The following is a 24,617-nucleotide window of genomic DNA, read 5'->3' on the forward strand; positions in this document are numbered from 1 at the left end:
AGGTTGTATAACATCAGGGATAGGTTACAAGACTTACTCCCTTCTCAGCCACTGCTTCCCTTTCATGTCCCTGGATTCTTAGAACAGGTCCGGTTTCTGTACAAGTTGTAAGTAGCCTTTCGCTCCGTGTATTTTGCCCCTCGTAGCTTCAGAATTTCAAAGAGAGTATTCCAGTCAATATTGTCAAACCCTTCGTTTAATTCTACATATGATAGAAACGTAGGTTTGCGTTTCCTTAATCTACCCCCGTGTTCCAACATTTCTATAGAATTCAAACTCCTATGAGGTCGGCTTCTACCACTTTTTCCATTCATCTGTAACGAATTCGTTCCAATATTTTGCAGCCGTGACTTATTAAATTGATAGACCGGTAATTTGCGCTCCTGCTTTGTGATTGGAATTATTATTTTCTTGTAGGGAGCACATTGTGCGCATGTGAGAGCGATCTAAATGCTTGTAAAACACTAAACTGGCAGCCAAGATTACTTCTACGTGATGGAGACACTTAACATTTATAATGTCATCTCTCTTGGACGCCTGTGTGCTACTTCCGACAAATTTGTAAGACCTGCGTGTTATAGGCAACTATTAATATCACCATTGGTTGCCTTGGTGTTGTAACCTGTATGTGCCCTAAGATCCGATGATGGCGGCTTTAATTTCGACGAAACCGGTAATCATGGAATAAAAAGAGTTCCTGCGATCTTGGCTACCAGTTTATTGTTTTACTATTCTTCTTGAAGTCTGAGTGTATTTCACCTGTCTCATACATCTTGCTCACCAGATGGTATAGTTTTGTCAGGGCTGGCTCTCCCAAACTATCAGTAGTTCTGATGGAATTTTGTCCACTCCTGGGGCCTTGTTCCCACTTAGGTCTTTCAGTGCTTCCCTAGACTACTTAAAGTAACTTATGCTAAGAAGAACACACACAGCCGTGCCCAAGGGAGGACTCGAACCTCCGGCGCGAGGGCCGCGCTATCCGTGACACGGTGCCCAAAACCGCGCGGCCACTCCGCGCGGCTGAGGTCGTCATGTCAGCAGAATATTCGTGCGTAGGTTATAATGGCTGTTGTTTGCCATGCGCCTCGGCCCAAACGTGCTGTTTTCGACGGTGTCGGTGTGGGGCGGACTGTTGCAGGCTGTGGCGGCATCGCTGCTGCTGGCGCTGGTGGTGGTGGGGGCGGCCCGGAGCGCCCGCGGCGTCGTGTTGGGGGGCGGCGCGCTGGTGCGGCTGCCCAGCCTGGACAAGGCGGCCGTGCAGGCAGACCGGCTGGGCGGCAGCTTCGCCTACGTCGCCTCGGAGGCGCACGCTTACGCGCCCGTCACGCTGGGGGTGGCGCCGGCACCGCACCCACTGCCGCTGCTACCACACCCACCCTTCCTGCACCCCCCGCTGCTCTTCTGATGCCGCTGCTACAGCTGCTTCGGCTCCCGACTGAGTACTTCGACTTGCAAAACTGTTGCAGTGCTACCCTACAAACTCTAAATAAATATTGTAATAAATCTTTAACCTCTTTAACTTACATTGTATCACACCTTACATCACATTGCTACATCTGCTTCTGTACTGTATAAATCGATATAAACTTATTAAATTTATTGTACAATACATATAAAGGTGTGACAAAATGAAAAGAAGATTGCAGTGTTTGAATCTAGGGACTGATTGCAGATTCGCATGAAGGACTGCACACTAGAAATTTCCGTAAGTAGTTCCTGACCTTCTCTACTTTTTTTTTTTTTTTTTTTTTTTTTTTGTGACACATGATGATGTGCTACGTGCAGCATTTGCAACTATCACAAGTTCTACATATTTATCTGCTGTATAATAAATTAAAACTATTTGGAGGAAGCTGTTAATACTTCAGTTACAGAGTTTTATGCTGAGTAAAATTCTATATATTTTTAAAACTAGCTATTTAACGTGCAGACCGTTAAACCATTCTTCATCAGTCGTGCACCATCTTGTACCTTGAAATAGTGGAAGGTCATCTACCATGGAACAAATGAACATGCAAATAACTTAGTTTCTTTAGTGTCTTAACAATTATCTCTGTTCCGAAAATGGAAATTTGTGTTAGTTGAAAATAATTTCTATTTCAAAATGTTTCAAGCTTGTAACCGATATTTGATAATACTTCTTGATTTCATTTCACTTGCTGATCGTTGGTAGTTCATTAAGAACGTCTCACGTAGACTATTAAGTGCGGCACTGAAAAGATTTTCTCGCTTGCAACACTTTTAAATTTCAATAGAATACTTATGCATAGGTACTCAACCACGCTATATCTTGGAAACGTTTTTCACATTAAAAAAAACTTTGTTTTCCAGAGTAATTGTTATTTCAGGAAAGGATTGCAGCTCACATAATGTGAATGCTATGATTTCAAAGTAGAATAGATATTGGCTGTGTAGAAGCAAAAGAAGAAAAGTGTTCCAGAGTACAACACTGTCACCTACACTTCATTTCTTTCATCGATTTGAAGATGGTCGGGGCTCCGTGGAGGATGATTAACACTTGGCCCAACCTTCATCATCCACAGCTTCAAAAAAGGCGGTAGCGAAAGTACTCGAAGTGATCCACAAGGACAGAAGGTCAAAAAAACCATGAAGTCCTTAAATCGTTGGAATTTCGTACAGGACATGTAAATTAATTCCAGCTGCTGAACTGAATATGAGACAAGTTGGTTCCCCGTATTTTGAAAGCGACCGACGAGACCATCGTGTCCATGTGTGCAATGAAATGCAAACAACAGTTCGAAACGGTCCAGAGTTCCTGTCCCGGGTAATAACTGTCGATGAACCATGAGTTTACGGTTACGACCCATCGCAGTGGAAGACACCACCCTGCCTGTGGCACAAAAAAGAGCGCCAAATTTGCAGCAACATCAAGTCAATGTATTTTTTATACAGTCATGGAACTGTCCGTTAGGAAATTATTCCATGTGGACACGGAATGTCTACTGCGACATTCTGAGGGTACTGGGGGAAGATGTTAGAAGTAAACAGCCTGGTAGCTGCTTCATGACAATGCACGTGCACACACCTCGCTCATTTGTAGTACAATTACAACTGTCCACACCCACTCTAATCGGTTGATCTAGCCCCTAGCGAGATTTTTTTCTTCTTCTAAAAACGAAATTGGAGGTGAAAGGGTGGCATTTTGACTCCCTAGAAAAGATTCGAGTGGAATCGGAACTGATGAGAACACTACTCGGCCAGCAAGCTTCCAAAACAATGGATCAATCACAGCAACAGTTGCATACAAGGTGATTTTTACCTGGATATTCTCGAAAACTCCGGGTAACATTCGTACTATGGTTGTGAGTTACTTTTATACGACGACTGATACCATTTGTAGCTCAGTAACCTGTAGTCATCACAAATCATCGGACATTTTGCGAATTTTCGCAATTTGGGTTTCATGCAAAGTTAGATTTGGTATGTATTATACAGACTTCTCATTACGGTACATTTAAGAAACAGTGAGTGATCATTTCCACAGGTGGGTGAGCATAGGTGGCACACGATGCGACAGACAAGAGTAAGTCCTGTAATCGAGAGCGGTGGAGCGAGGACTGGCCCAGCTCACGAGAAGGAGCTAGGAACTGAACGCTGGAGGATGCTTACTGTTTAGCAGCCAAGGCAAAATTATTTAGTACTAATTGTTTTCTTGCCGCTACAGATCTGGGTAAAAACTCTGGTTCTGAAGCTTTTCAAGACATCGTCTGACAGATCGGTTTCCTTCACCAGCTCCTCCGTTTTTCTGCTGTATAACAGAATAGGGTTGCGACTCAGGCACTGCTACGTGTTATGCTGCAACAGCACCGGCCCCTTTGAGTTGTAACGCTGCTTCTGTTCCCTTTATTCTAACACAAAAACTATTTATAAGTTGAGTATAGGTCGAGGGTTCAAAAATGGTTCAAATGGCTCTAAGCACTATGGGACTTAACATCTGAGGTCATCAGTCCGCTAGACTTAGAACTACTTAAACCTGGTTAACCTAAGGACATCAGACACATCCATGCCCGAGGCAGGATTCGAACCTGCGAGCGTAACAGCAGCGCAGTTCCGGACTGAAGCGCCTAGAACCGCTCGGTCACAGCGGCCGGCTGGCTGTTGGTATTGCAGGTAGGTGAATAAAACCGATATCCATCGTACTGATGTGAGAAATCCAGCCATAGTCAAACACCAAACGTTGTACAAGCTCACAGCGTAGTTCGTCAACAAACCGCCATCAGTACGTATGTTGCAAGCGTGAGTACGACTCTGGCCTGTTGTCGCTGTGCGGGCAGCTGCATCCTTATCCAGAGACCACAAGATCGCGTGACGTGACGTAAAGTGATGAACATATGGGCGTGTCTCCGGACCACTGAGCTGCGCTCCCCTCCTGCTGCGGGTGTTTGACTCCGCCTGTTGTGGGGGCGAGTACGGAGTCCCGCCACCTGAGTGGATGGCTCCAGCACTTCACTACGCTATTCTTTAGCACTGAGAACTACTGTGGCCTCTTCCCAATCAACCGGAGCGCAGCTAGATCTTTATCTCTCTGCGAAGCAGGGAGTCCCTCCCCTCTGCTCTGTTCATGTTTAACACTGAGGCGTGGTAGAGATGACAATGCGTATCACTTGTGGTAACTCTGTATCAGTAACATGTATTTATGCTGGGTAGAGTGCTTGGGTCTGATTATTGCCACATCAGTTATTGTTTTTAATGGATTACACGCAGTTCTTTATCATCACTACCAATTTCAGTTTACGCTATCATCAGAACAAAGCATGAAACAACTAGAAATACATAGTCTAATAAATTATACACAGTGAAACGCCCGCTAAACCCGCTGGGCAAAGCAGATGATTAGGATTGTGGAAAGGGCCAAATAAGGTGGCGGTCAGGTTCACTCAAAATTATAATTTATTGTAATTTAACAACATCTTTAAACCAAAACGGCACATAGCCGAACCTTTAGAACTACGGGTTTCAAAAGGCAATTATTTCATGGCTGAAGGCCTCCAAACAAGAAATCTTAAAGCAACAAGATAAATCTCAAGTGGTAGAAAAATGCAGTTAAAATTGCAAATAAGATAATTAAGATATATATCGACAGTGAGGCTGAGAGTCTCAAGGCAATGGTGAATAGACAAACATAAACAAGATGCAATACAAATGGCTGAAGGGCCACAACAAAATTTTGAAGATTTTAAAATAAATTACCATAACCTTTCAAAGGCAGAAGGCCGCAATGTTTTTTTTTCCCCTCAGAAGCCTCCAGGGAAGTCGGTCTGCCCTTGTTCACTTAGGTGAGACAGGTGGAGAACGCAATTACACGTGATCCATTGGAACCCAACCAGAGGACAGCCATGGACCGACCAACGAAATGACTTGCTTGCCACCAACCGGTACATGAGAACTGAAACACAAAAGTTATGAACATGACTATCCAAAATGAAATATGTATTAGCTGTCAAAACTACACACCATGTTGGACAGTGACAACAGGTGAGGAAAGGACGCTGCCTGACATTACGTTAGTGGCTAGGGCAGGTAAACGGAACACTAACGGGCACAACGCAGAAATTGAATTTGAAGTACGATAATCTATTTAACTTCACCCAAAAGGAACACTGCCCGAATTTATGTCAGTGGCCAGCGCAGGTAACCGGAACACTAATGGCCACAAGGCAGAAAATTCCGCTGGTGCACTTGAATTGTAGTCAACCAATATAGTTAATTGCACAGCATGGCGGCTAAATTTCAGCAATAGAAACACTGGGTGTTGCTTACAGGAAAACCTCCCCAACAGCGAACCACCGAAACGAACCACACAACATGAATTGACGTGGCTTGGGTAGTTGAAACCACTACTCAACTTTGACGTCTGGGTCGGTGAACCACGGAGCTCGTAGCGATTGGACAGCTCCACACACGCTCCGACACTGTGCAGGGACCGCCAGCGGACCCAGCCGACTTCATCACGCGGAGATAACTTCCCTGGTCCGCAGCAACCGACCGACTAACTGCTGGTCCGTCCACGACTGCTGCTCTGTCGCGACTGCTCTGCTGGTGCGTCTCCCACTCACTTCCAGACACACGACGGCGGAAATACTGGTATAAACATATATATATATATATATATATATATATATATATATATATATATATATATATATAAAAGATCAAATACTAATCACATGTTAAAGCATATCATGTCAACACGACAATCCATATAATTACTACCCCATTTTAAATGCTAAATATCTATGGAACTAAACAGGTATCCTTCCACAAGAGACAGTGTGTCTAATTTGAAACCATCAAATGGTTCAACTGGCTCTGAGCACTATGGGACTTAACAGCTGTGGTCATCAGTCCCCTAGAACTTAGAACTACTTAAACCTAACTAACCTAAGGACATCACACACATCCATGCCCGAGACAGGATTCGAACCTGCGACCGTAGCAGTCGCGCGGTTCCGGACTGCGCGCCTAGAACCGCGAGACCACCGCGGCCGGCTTGAAACCATCATTTAAGTGCAAACGTATTTGTTTCATGTCTGTGTAATGTACATCATCATTTCTCATCATGAATGAAAACATAACACAGCTTCAGGATATAGATGTGCAAACATTACAATCAGTGTAAATGAAAAGTATCACTCATTATATCCTGCATACAACTGTCAGCAAAAGAAAGCGGACATCCGTTTTATATTTTTTCTATTTAATAAGATATTTCTAAAATGTAGGTCGAAATCGTTATTTACATACTGGTGGATGAAACAAAACCGGTAACTGAGTCACATCCCTACAGTCAAGCATGGCCTACATCAAGCCCTGAAATACCAAGACTGGATACAATAAAGCAAGTGTCAATATGAAAGATGCCCAGATATCATCAGATATCGTAACTGACATTAGTTGTGTAATAGCTAGCACGCTGTTGGGTAGGGATTATAATCTACATGCTAATGTGAGAAATGCTAATCTGGTACATCATATAACGAGTGTTGAACGTAGCATATATCATACCCTATAGTAGGCTGCAGGCACAATAGAAATGCTAATGTCGAGACACAGTAATGTATAGAGCGTAAAACCATCGTTAAGTGTAAATAAATGTCCAAAAAAATTTAGCCCACACAAGATTTGAAAGTATTTCTCATAAAAGTGAAACAGATGGTTTACGAACAATATTTTTTATTGATTCATTTATTCTGACCAGATTAGAGACCTCAGGCACTTTGTTATATCCAGTACGCATTCTACATATTTTAAATTATGTTCACATAACGATGCATATGTAAAAAGACTTACATTTAATATCGAAGACAACACTTACGAGGAACCCCTTCAGTGCGAGGTCAGAAGGCCACTGATGTTTACGGCATTCGACGCCCCACATATTATTTATTATCTACCATGCAACGACAACATTGGCTACTAATGGCAACAGCGGGCGGAACTGCAAGTATCCAGTTGTGAGCTCAAAAAATGGCTCTGAGCACTATGCGACTTAACTTCTAAGGTCATCAGTCGCCTAGAACTTAGAACTAATTAAAACTAACCTAAGGACATCACACACATCCATGCCCGAGGCAGGATTCGAACCTGCGACCGTAGCGGTCGCGCGGTTCCAGACTGTAGCGCCTTTAACCGCTTGGCCACCACGGCCGGCTTGAGAGCTCAGAACGAGGCCACGGAGCGTAGTTGAACTGCTTAGGCGACGAGTAGCTCTCAACAACCGTGCAGCGCTGTTGGTGTCGATAAAAAGCAGAGCAATGACAACCATAAGCAAGGCAAACATTGCGTTCTATCTACAACAACAGTTCCTGAAGTCAAATTTCGCAGAGTTAGAAAGAAGTGGCAGATGAAATGTTAGCACTTCTGCAAGGTGAGTCAGTGTAATGTCTAGTTGCGTGTGCGTTCAACTGTGCGGGCAATGTACATGAGGAGTACGGTGAAGACGATACCTGCATAACAAGTGAAAGTGATACTGAAATAGGCGTCGAGCCATGCGGCTCATCATCCTTGTCGGACAAGGAGCCACAAATCCCGTGTCTAGGGAAACATAGCGAAGGACAGCCTTTGACCAGGGGGCTGGTATTAAATATAATTACATACATGGAAGATCATATGCAGTATAGTAAAAGAACAGCTATTAACGTACTTCGAATACGCTCGCAGCAATAAGATCGTGTAGTGTGTACGAAAACCTACGGATATTCAAGGGAGGAAAAGCTGTACTTGTCACATAAACAGATGTTTGCGCATTTCAAGGATGCCTGATACAATTTACAGGGTATGCATGGTAGTGACCTAGTACATTATGCACATCAAATTGCGAACGACATAGACTAGAATGGTTTCAAGGGGAGCAGTGGATGGTTGCATAACTCTAAAACAGTGCCACAACATTAGAAGAAGTTTCACAGAAAGCGTCAAATTGACGATGCACATCAAACTGCAGAACCTGGCCGAAAATTTGAAGATGAGATAATCAAATTTATCCCATCGTTCAGTAAAGAACTTGTTTTCAACTCCGACCAATTGGGATTTGAAGAGGAAACGCATATGAAAGGAACCGTGGAAATGACAGGTACGAAGAGAGTTATATCGAGATCAACTGACATCAATTCCTTAAAGCAATCATATACTATTACGTCGACTGTTAATCTGGATGGAAAATTGGCTGGAAAGCTATTTATTGCGACGCGAGAATTTGGAGGCGCTCTCCCCCCCTACGATTCTTTCACAAGGGCGTGTTCTTGCAACGGCAGCAAACAAGAGTGGAAAAATAGGCATAAGAGAACTACAATTATGGTATGAGCACTGCTTTTGCCCAGTAGCTGGTCAAAATAGTTTGCTTTTGCTTGATTCCTGGTCTGCGTATAAAAATCATACTCCTTTAGAGCAAACTATCGCTCCTGATATACCGGGCGATCAAAAAGTCAGTATAAATTTGGAAACTGAATAAATCACGGAATAATGTAGATAGAGAGGTACAGATTGACACACGTGCTTGGAATGACATGGGGTTTTATTAGAACCAAAAAAATACAAAAGTTCATAAGATGTCCGACAGATGGCGCTTCATCTGATCAGAATAGCAATAATTAGCATAACAAAGTGAGACAAAGCAAAGATGATGTTCTTTACAGGAAATGCTCAATATGTCCACCATCATTCCTCAACAATAGGTGTAGTCGAGGAATAATGTTGTGAACAGCACTGTAAAGCATGCCCGGAGTTATGGTGAGGCATTGGCGTCGGATGTTGTCTTTCAACATCCCTAGATATGTCGGTCGATCACGATACACTTGCGACTTCAGGTAACCCCAACGCCAATAATCGCACGGACTGAGGTCTGGGGACATGGGAGACCAAGCATGACGAAAGTGGCGGCTGAGCACACGATCGTCACCAAACGACGCGCGCAAGAGATCTTTCACGCATCTAGCGATATGGGGTGGAGCGCCATCCTGCATAAACATCGTACGTTCCAGCAGGTGTTTATCAGCCAGGCTGAGGATGATACGATTCTGTAACGTATCGGCGTACCTCTCACCTGTCACGGTAGCAGTTACAAAACCAGAATCACGCATTTACTCGAAGAAAAAAGGCCCGATAACGGTAGATGTGGTAAATCCAACCCATTCCGTGACTTTCTCGTCGTGCAGTGGAGTTTCCACGTCAGTTCTAGGATTTTCGGTAGCCCAAATTCTGGAGTTGTGGGCGTTGACATGTAAGGTGTCAGGCAAATCCAACACCTTCCATGAAAACCCTGACATGATAAGCAAATCCAGCAGTATGTCACATAGCTCCGAATAAATCCTGACATTAAATTAACCAAAGTAATTCGATCAACGAGTGAGCAAATGGAATGCCACAGACTAAGACAAGAACGCCTAAATGCGTGTCATACCTTCCCACCGTGAAACAGACGCAGTTCCGAGGGAAGAAACGAGAACAGAAGCCGAGAGCAGAACCGTGTTAAGCTAGAAGGCCCTACGATAAGGGACGGACACCCACATTGCCGGCTGACCGCCAGGACCACCCCCTAGCCCATGTTAAAAGATAGAGCCCTCCATAAGAGCTTACAATAACACTAAAAGGGCCACACCAGCTGCAAGTTTTAGCGTGAGACTTTTTCGTGTCTCTGTGACTTAGCAGACATTAAAAACATTGCCCCACCACGAAAAGCATAACGTTTCTCATTGGACAGACAGAATTTTTGTAGGCGGAGCTTAAGGTTAACATTGAGACCCTGATTGGTCAGCTGAAAACACAGCCAGATAGCTTTTCTAAAACCAACTTCGGTAAATTGTAGTAAGGAGAAGTTAGGGGAGAGTTGCTTCCGAGACGGCGAACTGTGTGCAGCTGCACCGTCCGCCACCCCCTGACGCTGCCTAAACACCGTCAAGGTAATGAACGCACGCGATGCCGCATAACAGCGCACAATGCTTCACTCAGAACTGCAGAAGTCTCATCTCTTACTTCCCCTTTTTACGTAATACTAGTGTCGATCGTCAATGAAATCTCATGGTGTTCACATTTGCTACTTGAAGTAAACATCTGAAACGCGATGATTTTTCTGTTATATAATTATTGAGAAGCCACATCAGCCACTGTAATTTACGACAAGTTAGATAAGTAATTAAAGACAATTGAGGGTCACTGTAGACCATTTTGAGAGTTTTATCTTTTATGAAACTTAACTTAAATTTAGATTATAGATGTGATACGGCATAGGTCATCCTTCGATCCATTGTAGAACTTGGAAACCCATCAGGGAATATTCGTTCACATTTTTGTTGAACGCAGTTGGTTTTTATCATCCTGTATTAAAATATTTCCTTTTATCAATAGTGTAATTTATAAACAATGTTTTGTGAGTAGAATAAAAATTCCAATGGTAAACTTAACTACTTTTTCGACGTTATGTTACCAGCTAACTAAAAATAGGAAAGCCTTGAACCCCTTCCACTAAATTTAGTTAGTATTAAGATTCTTTTACAGGGAGTGCAGTGGAGCTGACGCTGAAATCATTAAGTATTTGATTATATCATCGCTAGTCTCACTGAACTCTTCCGAACTCTACATGTCATGTGTGGTCTGGCGTCTCCTTACCAGCAACAGGTCCCAGGTGCAAACTAGTCAATTCCCTAAAAAACACACTCAGAGCGTCGTTGCGCGACATAGAACAAACAGACACCACGCAGAATGTTAGAGGCAGACCCTCGGGGCGTGAAATGAGTTTCGTCGGTCCACAACACGTTACTCAACCAATCGTCATCTTTCGCCATCTTTTGAAACGCCCACACCGCAAATGCCCTCCGCTTCACTAAATCGCCAGGTAACAGTTCATGATGCCTATGGATTTTGTACGGATAGCATCGGAGGTACGCCTAAGTGCCAACCAAACAGTAGTGTATGGAATGCCGGTGCGACGTGCGACGGCACGAACCCGCTACAGTCTCCATTTCTTGCTGAACTGTCTCAGCAGCATTACGCCTTGTGCTCGGTCGGCCACTACGGGGTCTATCGTTAAAAAAAACCGTGGCTTCGAACTTCGAAATTATTCTCGCCACAGATGCATTTGTCAACGGACCTTTACCCGTTCGAATTCCCTTCCTATGGCGGTAGGATCGTAACGCTGAACTAGCACATTCCTCATTCTGATAATACAGCTTCACTAAAAGCGCCTTTTCAGGTAACGTCAACGTGCTGCGACTGCTGGCACATCAGATTCTCTCTCTCATTACAGCTCCTTTTATACACGATGGTCATTGGCAGTCACTGACGTTTTGCTGTCCAGCGCCATCTGTCGGACATTTTGTGAACTATGTTTTTTTTGTTCTAGTAAAACCCCATGTCATTCCATGCATGTGTGTCAATTTTTACCTCTCTATCTACATTATTCCGTGGTTTATTAAGTTTTCAAATTTATACTGACTTTTTGATCACCCGGTATGTGTGACACCGCCTAGAACTAGGGGACAAATTCAGTCTCTGGACGTTTGTTTTTTCCGTAGCTGTAAAACATATCGCACTATCTGCAGCTACGCCTTAAGGGGTGATGTAACGGAAAATGTAAACATTTATCTAAAAAATTACAACCATATTTATTAATGAACAAATCTAAAATTTTGCATGTGTAAAGCAAAAGAGCTGTGTTTTAGCGGAAAATTATAATAAAATATATAGGATTAATATTTTTTCAGAAATTTGAATTTTTATTTTTTATTGTCTTTTTTTATAAAAAGCCATAATTCAAATTCTAATCCTGCAATTAATCTGGAAATTTTATTGTGGTGTCCTGAGAAAGCTATAAGACCTCTGAACTTCAGTTATTAATTTATGGTATGAATTCTATTATCAACAGAGTTTTTTTGCACATCCAAAATTAACTTTTTTTTACTTGCAGTCATCTAAAAATCAGAATGTTATTGCAGAATCTCGTATTTTTAGTTCCAAGGAGATGGCAACTCGTTGCGACCAGTTACTGAAGATTTCATAGCACTCACGCACATACTTTTTGAGAAAAGGCTTCTAATAAAGTAAAAAATGTAAAACAAAGAAAATGAGGTTCAAAGATTTTCTTTTCATACTTCTACGTGTAATAACCTTACCTCAATTGTAAAATCCTCCATACTGATACTCTTTATCTTCCAGGTTTCCCTTCTCTCCTCTTCGAATCTGCCAGGCCTGTATTTGCAGGTAAGACACTGATCTGTTAGCTTTCGTGACCCTGTTCTCGTCGATGGTGTAAAATACTTACATTGTAAACACACCAGGGTCTGTATCGACTCCTTTCAGCACTTCAATTCTGCCATTATTTCCGTTATTGTAACATAAAACTGTATTATATACACCTATTTTGAGTACTTCAAGTCCACAGAATGTCCTTTTTGAGCACCTAATCCAAATTAAATTATTGAGTCTTTCTTTTGCATTTTGTTTCTTTTTTGTGAAGACAAATAAATCAAAGTTTGCAAGAAACCTGAACGTGGGCTTAATTGCATTCATAACATGTTCTGGTAATGTGTGTTTATCTGAATACGTCTCATTTCTGTTGTTAAACTTACACCAATCGTCTTTCGGACACTGATTGTTCATTGGTGTTTGGCAAGTGGATAGTTTGTGGAAAACAATTGCCCACACAGCACGCCTCTTTGCCTCTAAATTATGTGTGGTTTTCCTGATAACTCACCCATAAAATAATTGAAGAGAATCAATTTCTTTCGGAGTAAGCCTGCCTTTTCCGCCTAGTGGTTTTCCATCCTCAAGTGCTTCACCTTTCTTCTCTTTCAGCATGCGACGAAGCCTACCACCAAGCCTCTTTTGGATGTGGCCAACATATTCCAACTTTTCTATTGTTGTATTGTACGGATTTTTATCTGTTACAGCTTTGAACGAAGAGGAGTCCCCATCACCAAGGTATTTAGTATATATAACACCATACTGGTCCTCAGATCTGGAAAACATCCTCACAACTGCAGCAGCCTCCATGCCCCCACTTGAGCCACTATAATTTTTAGAGCATGCTACTGCATGCTTTTCTTGCCACAATTTCTCACTGTCTTCATTGTAGGACATATTACTTATTGCACACTGGTGCCAGTATTTAGACATAATTTCTACATCTAAAACTTTACCTGAGTCAATACCATTAACATATGCAACTCCATACAGGGATGTGTGACCCCTTTTCATCCGGGTTCCATATACAGACACACACAGGTCAATAACAATTGTAGAAGATTCCTTGTCATGAATATCTACCACAGGATGATTTCTCTTTGGTTTATTTCCACCAATTCCTCCACGCTTTCTTCGTTGAAACTTTGGCAATATCGCATACAGCATTAGATATTTCTTTATTTATTTTTTCAATCCTTGCATAAGGTGGAGGCATGTTCAGAAAACCACACAATAAGTTACCTCCTTCCCTGCCCTGTCCAAGGCATCTCAGATCATATGCTAACCTAAAATTGGTTTCGTAGGTACCAATGTCAGTTTCTTTGGAGGAGGAAAATAAAAATTCATAGCCACATGAATTACAAATCAATTTAAAATCACAAGCTATTCCCACTCTTCTTTCTTCAACAACAGCCATGAATTCCGTATTTTTGCAGCTAACCCATGAACATGAAAACCTTATAGCCTAGCAGAGAAGCTCTAACTCAATAAATCCGAATCCAGTGGAATCCATATCAACATCATTCAGGCACCTGTACATTTCTTCTCTCCCAAGTTTCGATGCTGAAGCTGAGAGCCTATGCTCTTCATTTCGGACTGCTTCTTCTTTTTTGTTAGTAAACCAGATTCCTTGAAACCTACATGTCTTAAACACAGTTTTTCCACTACCCATTATGCATAAATCTTGACTTCCACGTAAAAGTTTGCGAATTCAACCTTCCACCTAGTAATATGTTCTAGTATTGTCAAAACATAAAGAAACCAGATGCAAGAGAGTTTTCAGGTAAAGATATAGATGTCAGCCAGAGATATAGATGCCAGCCAAAGATATCGAAAGAAAATAGCCTTCACACTGACAAAAATTCCGCTGAAGCAAGCAGTTTCGCAAATGTCGGAAAAGTTGGTAGCGGCTGCCAGTCCAAAGTTAATCAGTTTAACAATTTAAAGGCATTTCTAAAGCTGCAATCACGATAAGATTCACACACAACATAGATTTAACTGTGTACATCAAGAAAATAACATTTCTGAAAAACCGATTTTTTGGACCAAAATCCATTACATACCCCCTTACAGGATAGCTAGTTTCACGATAATCTCCACGACAGACTGTTTCGCATTCGGTTCCATGCCATCACATTCCGTCAGCTCTCATGTGATCAAGAATGCGTACCTAGCTGAACGCCCTACACGGTTTGTAACTCCTAAGGAATTCGCGTTCGATTTTGATGGTGTGAACCCTTGTGATCACTTTAGCGCTCAATTTTTCATCCGCTGTTCATGGTGCAATTAATGATTTGTTTTGAGCATTTCTTGAATGCCGACGATGTCTATTTTGTGAAGTGTAATACATACATCCCGTAGAAGGTTGATCTCTGCACCCCCCGGCCAATCGTTTTCTGTTTCTCTCCTGATGCAAATGGTGAGTCATTAGCTGTTAATATTTTTCCTGTCATAATTGTTAGCACAACACTTTCAAATGAGACTTACTGAAGACTGAAGTGGCACCCTCGCACTCAAGGGGTTCCTGGTTGGATGTAACTGTGACACAAGTAATGGAAACAATAGCAGCTACTGAGGAAAAAGGCAAATTTTGTACTACCTAGTGAAAAAATATAACAATATAAGAAGATTACAGTCACCAGATTATTTACACTAAAGACACTGGTAGGGTTAGACATAAGTGAGAGGGAGTGAGAGAAACAGAAAAAGGAACATGATAGAAAGACGACTGATGTAGAGAGGAGGAAGGAAAGTGACGTAACTGATTGGGAAACGAAATGAGAAAGAAGTGTAACCGAAACAAGAGGTGACCCTGCGGTTTATTGTTTGACAGAGAGAAAAACTGTCATAAGTGTCAATTCTGAAGGACAAGTTGTGGCGTTGGAAAAAGGAAGTGCTTCAGGTTTTCCTTCAGTGCAACATTGTAGTTATGGGAAGGATACGTTTGTACGGCGCTAAAGTTCAGGGGGATGATACCGTTGACTGCCTCCAATAAATAACAGTTGAATGGCATCCCGTTATTATTTGAAACGAGTGCACCAGTACCAATCAGTCAAGTAACACTAAAAACAAACACTACATTTGTTACAACAACACCAGATCGGTGTTCAGAACAAGTAGGTGCTTCATCCGTAGAGCGTCTGGTCGGCCTGCGCGACTTGTATGCCCCAGTGATTTCACGTTGACGTCAGCACAGCTTACGGGTAGAGTGGTGGTACAGATTAATAAGGGCTCATAGAGGTAGCTGTCAAAGGGCCAATGCATTTTTAAGTTCACATCTTTGCTTTTCTCTGTTTAAGAGCTCGATGCAAGTTTCCTGCACGAGAATATTGATATTTTACACAGCTGGTATTAGATATTGGAAAATTTTAGCGGTTAGTCATTCTTTATAAGCAATCACGTCACCTATTACATTTACACCAGTGCAACAGCCAACTTACTAATAACAAGGCATCTATTAGCATATGTCGAGTAACCTGTGTGCCTGTGGTCGTCGAATTTCCATGTGCTACGTTGTGTTAAGTAATTAGTTACTTAGTTGCATGTTCCATTGATCATCTGTACGATTTCTATCGAAATTACGTAGAACAAGACAGTTAAAAGGTACGTATACAGGGGTTGGACAAAAATAGGGAAACAACGCGAGAAATACGTGCTTCAACATACATGGCTGTAAGCTACGCTGTTATATTTGACCAGGAACGTCCTCAGAACGTGGTAGGTGTCAGTCGTGGTCAGAACATTGTTCTTCGTAGTTGTGACTGCATTATGTTGGAGCAAAGTGAGCTCGAACGTGGGCAAATTGTTGGTGCTCGTTTGGTGTATGCTTCCGTAACCAAGGTAGTCAAAGTTTTTGGTGTTTCAAGACGCACAGTATCGAAGATTTGTACTGTATACAGAGAAAGCTATAAAACATCATCCTCTGAGGCACAACGCAAACGGGAGCGTGTGTTGAGTGATCGTGCCAAACAGTCAGTCATTGAAGAGAATATTGTGACGAAAATAATGGCGACGGGTGCAAAAGTCGATGCAGCACTGCATGTCACACTCGCGAACGCTGTCAGCACCAAAACAACACAAATGGAGCTCTCCATAAGCAGGGAATTCAAAAACCACACAATAATGATGCAAATTCCCACAACATGAAAAAGTGGCGCCGTGTCCATAAGATCTGAATTATGAATTAATGGAAGAAAGTTATTTGGTTGGATCAGTCTTATTGGAAATTGTATCCATTTTCAGGCAGAGTCTACGTCCCAGGAGTGAAACATGTCAGGGGTTGGGTAAAGATTTGAGCAGCCCTATCCTGGTGTTTCATAGCCCCTATTGCTACTCTGTAAGGTCGCACTACTGCCAGGATTAGGTAATGATTTTTGGTCTCCAGTTCCATCCCATGGCACAATGTTTGTTTCTCAATACTGATGCACTGTTCCAAGAAGATAGTGCCCCAGTTCACACAGCTTGATGCACTGTTCCAAGACGACAGAACTCCAGTTCTCACAGCTTGATGCACTGTTCCAAGAAGACAGTGCCCCAGTTCACACAGCCTGATGCACTGTTCTAAGATGACAGTGGCCCAGTTCACACAGCTTGATGTACTGTTCCAAAAAGACAGTGCCCCACTTCACACAGCTTCATGCACTGTTCCAACACAACAGAGCTCCAGTTCTCACAGCTTGATGCACTGTTCCAAGAAGACAGTGGCCCAGTTCACACAGCTTTATGCACTGTTCCAAGACGACAGTGCCCCAGTTCACACAGCTTGATGAACTATTCCAGGAAGACAGTGCCCTAGTTCACACAGCTTGATGCACTGTTCCAAGACGACAGTGCCCCAGTTCACACAGCTTGATGAATTGCTCCAAGAAGACAGTGCCCTAGTTCACATAGCTTGATGCACTGTTCTAAGAAGATAGTGCCCTAGTTCGCACAGCTTGATGCACTGTTCCAAGATGACAAGGTCACAGTTCATACAGCTTGATGCACTGTACCAAGACAATAGGGCCCCAGTTCACACAGCTTGATGAACTGTTCCAAGAAGACAGTGCCCCAATTCACACAGCTTGATGCACTGTTGCAAGATGACAGTGCCCCAGTTCACACAGCTTGATGCACTGTTCCAAGAAGACAGTGCCCCAGTTCACACAGCTTGATGCACTGTTCCAAAACGACAGTGCCCCAGTTCACACAGCTTGATGCACTGTTCCAAGAAGACAGTGCCTCAGGTCACACAGCTTGATGCACTGTTCCAAAACGACAGGGCCCCAGTTGAGACAGCTTGCATCATACAGGACCAGTACTGTGAGTACGAGGATGAATTACCACACTTCCCTTGGTCATAATAGTCACGAGATCTCAGCACTATTGAGCCTTTGTGGTCTTCTTTGGAGAGAAGGATGTGTGATCGCTGTCTGCCTCTATCATCATTACCTGAACTTGCCAGTCTTGCAGGAAGAGGGGTATAAGGTTCCCTTGACTTGACAGGACCTATATTTATCCATTCAGAGGCCTCTGGAAGCTGTTCAGAATACTAACGGTTATTCTACACAATGTTAGGCAAGGTAACAAGGTAATGTGTTGTGTTTTTGGTGTTTCCGTATTTTCGTTCACCCCTGCACATCATTTGTCAGTCCCGTCACAACTGAAACACGTTTTTAACTCATACTAATAAAATCTGTGCAAGTTAAATTGACGGATGTTCTACAGATTTAAAAATACTGGGACACACAATGTTATTCTCTTGGAATAACTGGCTTGGTTTCGTATTTCCGCGACCGTGAAAGTTTGAAACATTTCAAGCACAATAATTTAAGTCGCACTGAGCAGTCGGACTTTTTAATTAAATGAACAGCAGGTTCTAAACATTTTGTAGTTATTTCGTAATTATTTCGGTGAGATAGCTGTAATGTTAGCTATACAAACATCGCTCGAGACGGTTGTTGCGGTTTCTACAACGACACTCACGCACTTTTCCTCTTGATAATCTGTGAATAACATAAGAAAGAGGTTAGTGTTAAGAAACAATAAAACGAAAGCAATTACCGGTAAAAAACAGATAATTATTCGCATCAGTACATTTACTATGCTGGAGTAAGCTGGCGCCAGCACACCATGTGGCATATAGATTACAAGAAGATCGATAGAAGCCAACGACAGACTCGCAGGAAACGCGCTGGCAACGCCCTCTCGGCTGCCAGTATTTAGATAGTCACCGCAGACCGGAAGGCACCCTGCCCTCTTCCTTGTGGCAGGCCCCCGACTTTTCCGTGCAATCAGTATGTTTTAGCGCGCCGACGTTCGTCGCCACTGTGCTAGTGTTTCTCTTCCCGTCATTTCATCAGTGTCACTCCTCCAGTGCTCCTATGTTCACGTGTGCCACTCTGTGTCTCCGTTTGTTTACAGGGTGGCCCATTGATCGTGGCCGGGCCAAATATCTCAGGAAATAAGTGTCAAACGAAAAAACTATAAAGAACGAAACTTGTCTAGCTTGAAGGGGGAAACCAGATGGCGCTATGATTGGCCCGCTAGATGGCGCTGCCATAGGTCAAACGGATATCAACTGTTGTTTTTTTAAAAATAGGAACCCCCATTTTAATTACATATTCGTGTATTACGTAAAGAAATATGAATGTTTTAGTTGGACCACTTTTTTCGCTTTGTGATAGATGGCGCTAAAATAGTCACAAACATATGGCTCACCATTTTAGACGAACAGATGGTAACAGGTAGGTTTTTTAAATTAAAATACAGAACGTAGATAAGTTTGATCATTTTATTTCGGTTGTTCCAATGTGATACATGTACCTTTGTGAACTTATCATTTCTGAGAATGCATGCTGTTACAGCGTGATTACCTATAAATACAATTAATGCAATAAATGGTCAAAATGATGTCCGTCAACCTCAATGCATTTGGCAATACGTGTAACGACATTCCTCTCAACAGCGAGTAGTCCGCCTTCCGTAATGTTCGCACATGCATTGACAACGCGCTGGCGCATGTTGTCAGGCGTTGTCGGTGGAACACGATAGTAAATATCCTTCAACTTTCCCCACAGAAAGAAATCCCGGGACGTCAGGTCCGGTGAACGTGCGGGCGATGGTATGGTGCTTCGACGACCAATCTACCTTGCACGACATCTACATCTACATCTACATTGATACTCCGCAAGCCACCCAACGGTGTGTGGCGGAGGGCACTTTACGTGCCACTGTCATTACCTCCCTTTCCTGTTCCAGTCGCGTATGGTTCGCGGGAAGAACGACTGTCTGAAAGCCTCCGTGCGCGCTCTAATCTCTCTAATTTTACATTCGTGATCTCCTCGGGAAGTATAAGTAGGGGGAAGCAATATATTCGATACCTCATCCAGAAACGCACCCTCTCGAAACCTGGCGAGCAAGCTACACCGCGATGCAGAGCGCCTCTCTTGCAGAGTCTGCCACTTGAGTTTATTAAACATCTCCGTAACGCTATCACGGTTACCAAATAACCCAGTGACGAAACGCGCCGCTCTTCTTTGGATCTTCTCTATCTCCTCCGTCAACCCGACCTGGTACGGATCCCACACTGATGAGCAATACTCAAGTATAGGTCGAACGAGTGTTTTGTAAGCCACCTCCTTTGTTGATGGACTACATTTTCTAAGCACTCTCCCAATGAATCTCAACCTGGTACCCGCCTTACCAACAATTAGTTTTATATGATCATTCCACTTCAAATCGTTCCGTACGCATACTCCCAGATATTTTACAGAAGTAACTGCTACCAGTGTTTGTTCCGCTATCATATAATCATACAATAAAGGATCCTTCTTTCTATGTATTCGCAATACATTACATTTGTCTATGTTAAGGGTCAGTTGCCACTCCCTGCACCAAGTGCCTATCCGCTGCAGATCTTCCTGTATTTCGCTACAATTTTCTAATGCAGCAACTTCTCTGTATACTACAGCATCATCCGCGAAAAGCCGCATGGAACTTCCGACACTATCTACTAAGTCATATAATATGCTATTCAATACCGCTTCCACTGCAGGCGACCTATGTGCCGGACATCCATCATGTTGGAAGTACATCGCCATTCTGTAATGCAGTGAAACATCTTGTAGTAACATCGGTAGAACATTACGTAGGAAATCAGCATACATTGCACCATTTAGATTGCCATCGATAAAATGGGGGCCAATTATCCTTCCTCCCTAATGCCGCACCATACATTAACCCGCCAAGGTCGCTGATGTTCCACTTGTCGCAGCCATCGTCGATTTTCCGTTGCCCAATAGTGCATATTATGCCGGATTAAGTTACCGCTGTTGGTGAATGACGCTTCGTCGCTAAATAGAACTCGTGCAAAAATCTGTCATTGTCCCGTAATTTCTCTTGTGCCCAGTGGCAGAACTATACACGATGTTCAAAGTCGTCGCCATGCAATTCCTGCTGCATAGAAATACGGTACGGGTGCAATCGATCTTGATGTAGCATTCTCAACACCGACGTTTTTGAGATTCCCGATTCTCGCGCAGTTTGTCTGCTACTGATGTGCGGATTAGCCGCGACATCAGCTAAAACACCTACTTGGGCATCATCATTTGTTGCAGGTCGTGGTTGACGTTTCACATGTGGCTGAACACTTCCTGTTTCCTTAAATAACGTAACTATCCGGTGAACGGTCCGGACACTTGGATGATGTCGTCCAGGATACCGAGCAGCATTCATAGCACACGCCCGTTGGGCACTTTGATCACAATAGCCATACATCAACACCATATCGACCTTTTCCGCAATTGGCAAACGGTCCATTTTAACACGGGTAATGTATCACGAAGCAAATACAGTCCACACTGGCGGAATGTTACGTGATACCACGTACTTATACGTTTGTGACTATTACAGCGCCATCTATCACAAAGTGAAAAAATTGGTCCAACTAAAACATTCATATTTCTTTGCGTACTACACGAATATGTAATAAAAAATGGGGGCTCCTATTTAAAAAAACGCAGTTGATATCCGTTTGACCTATGGCAGCGCCATCTACCGGGCCAAACATAGCGCCATCTGGTTTCCCCCTTCAAGCTTGACAAGTTTCGTTCTTTGTAGTTTTTTCGTTTGACTCTTATTTCGTGAGATATATTGGCCCGGTCACTATCAGTGGACCACCCTGTATAGTGCTGAACTTCTTTATACAACCAGTGCGTCCGTGAACGCCTTCCTTTATTTTAATGTGTATGTCTCCTGTTTTTATCCTCCATGTATGTTTGCTTTTGTGTCATCCTGTTTAATGTATGGTTTTCTGTGGCCGAAGAGCGGCGTAGATAGGCCGCTGTCGGCCTACCTTTCTGTAAAGGCTTGAAAATAACAATAAAGGAAAGAAACACAGGAGGGCCAGTCTGTTCGAGTCTGTCGCAGTCTATCGCACCGACTAAGTTCCAGTGTCATCAGACGCAGCACAGCGGGAATCGCAGTAGCAGTAAGCTCCGCCGCTAACTCAGAGACAGGCAGCACGCAGCAACCGTAATTGCGAATATATGGACAATGTACTTCACCAGCAGTGAGGCTAACATGGTCTACATAAGAACTTGTACCACAGCACATGGAAGCTTAATTAAGTAGATCTTTGTATACGTTAATAAAGGACCCAGTTAATATACGCGTGCAGTTTGTGTCATAGACAGAGAATACTGGCCACCAAGCAACTTCCTCTCCTTGCTTCCCATGGTACAGCTCTACAGAGACACCGAGACGACATAAAATTTACAATGATACAAACATCTTAACACACGAAGACAAGGAGGAGGAAACGTAACGAAGGTAGTGACAGAAGAAGAAAAACAGACAAAAGATAAAAATCACTTCACAAACATGTAGTTTATGCCCATTACACCAGATTTTGAAACACTATGGATTTAATGACTCAGTACATAATTATATTTACTAAACATAATTTTATTATCACAATAAAAACAAGAAGAAATACTGATACGTCGTTACACAGCCTCCCTTGATTGAAGCAAGAAAATTATATTCACTTGACGAAATCAAACTTAAAACTCTTTCACTAGTTACAAACGTCCAGGAAAGATAAATAATTGGTACCTTAAATAAATAAAAAGTTCAGAGGAATGTCCAATGGTTTTAAGTTTCATAAAGTTTGAATCGTAACGTTGAACAGTTTTAAAGTTGATAAAGTGACAACACTTGCATAATTATCACAGAGAAAAACTGTTTATTACACTTACTCCTTCTTCTCGTTTAACATATAACACTGAGACACATGATTCAACGCCGTTTACAGTTTTTTTTAAAGTTTCGGATAATTTGGATCAGTTACATTGTTTGTTAAAGTTTTAATTAAGAGTCTCAACTTGATACGACTGGTGGCATAGTCACTGTAGACGACAGACCAGAAAAACTTATATTACGGTACAGTTAATTTAGTTTCTCTTCGTCTGGTAATACTCGTTGTTACTTGCGTGAGGATTTACTTGTAAGAAATTCTCGTAAGAATAACTTGAGGCCACAATATTACAGTATGACCATAACAGTTTTTGGTACACCACAATTTATTTGCAGAATATCGTAGACTTTTTTTTTAAATCGTCTTTAATAGTCAAGGACCAATCTACGAATAACTAAACACAGGCTCATATAGTGTCCCTGTGCGTCGCTTGCATCACTTTGTCAACTTTGACACACGTCGTATCGGTTCGTAGAGCGTTAAGAATGCAAGCGTCATAGGTAACATACCGACAACAATTGAGTTTAAGGCTGCCTCATCGGGCGAGCCATAGTTTGAATCGTTTCCATGCCGCTCGGATGACCGGTGCTTACACGTCGCGTCGATTCACTGAATGTTACGGATGTGCGTGTGCGTTACCGACTGTTTTACTGGATTAAGCACAATTCTCTCGGTGAAGTGATGACTCCTTTTGTGACTGGAACTGCCACCTGCTTTCACAACATCTCAGCACCGGTAAGTGAAATGCACTTTCGTTTTAATGTACTTTATTTAGCAGGCAACACAGTTATTTGGCAACAGCACCTAGCACCGTCTCACCTTTTATCTACCACAAACAGTTCTAATTAAACATGCACTTATAATTGCTTAGACTGGATGAAATAAGTTTTATTCCTTCCTCCTAGCCTTACTTACGAAACATTTCATATATTTCAGGCTACACTCACGAATAATTTAATTACTGTTCATTTAATAACTCATTTGATGCGTTTACACAGCATTACCAACTTTTATTTAACTACGGCTTTCTTTCTCTGTGTGGCAAGATGATTCGATGAATGTAAATGATATTTTGTGTCACATCTGCGTTCATACAAGAACGCTGTTTTGTACATGTAGTGTTTTCGCTAACTACACTTAACAAAACGCTGCCACTCATTCTTTCATTAAAACATAAAATGCGTAACGGATTGCTAATCCGCGAAACAGTTCGTAACAAGCAGAAAAGTGCAAAAAGCAGTGTCACGAAAGGAGGTGTAGTTAGTGGAGAGCGGGCTTGGTAATTACGACGATAAATAATCACCCACACTCCCGTCACTTGCCATGAATGCTTCTACTCTCTTAGCGTGTACACAATGCATGTATCACAGAGTGCTTGCTACAGAGGACTGATTTGGCAATGATACCAGTGTTTCCAACTCTAAAAAACCCGAGTCGCTAGATTCAATATCAAAAGTCGCTAGAAAGTCGCTAAAACTGATTTTACTAGGGGTGTACTGAAAATTTCGTGCTGTGAATGGTGCAATAAGCCAGGGGGGGGGGGGTAATAAAATATTAATAAAAATTGTCTCATACGTAATTGCTATATTGTCTTAATTAAATTATGCATCGCTTGCAGAAACATACATATAAAATACGCTAACGTTTAATTAAACATGTGATCATAATTGACGCAACACATAAA

This window comes from Schistocerca serialis, chromosome 6, assembly GCF_023864345.2.
Source record: "Schistocerca serialis cubense isolate TAMUIC-IGC-003099 chromosome 6, iqSchSeri2.2, whole genome shotgun sequence".
NCBI classification, from domain to species: domain Eukaryota; kingdom Metazoa; phylum Arthropoda; class Insecta; order Orthoptera; family Acrididae; genus Schistocerca; species Schistocerca serialis.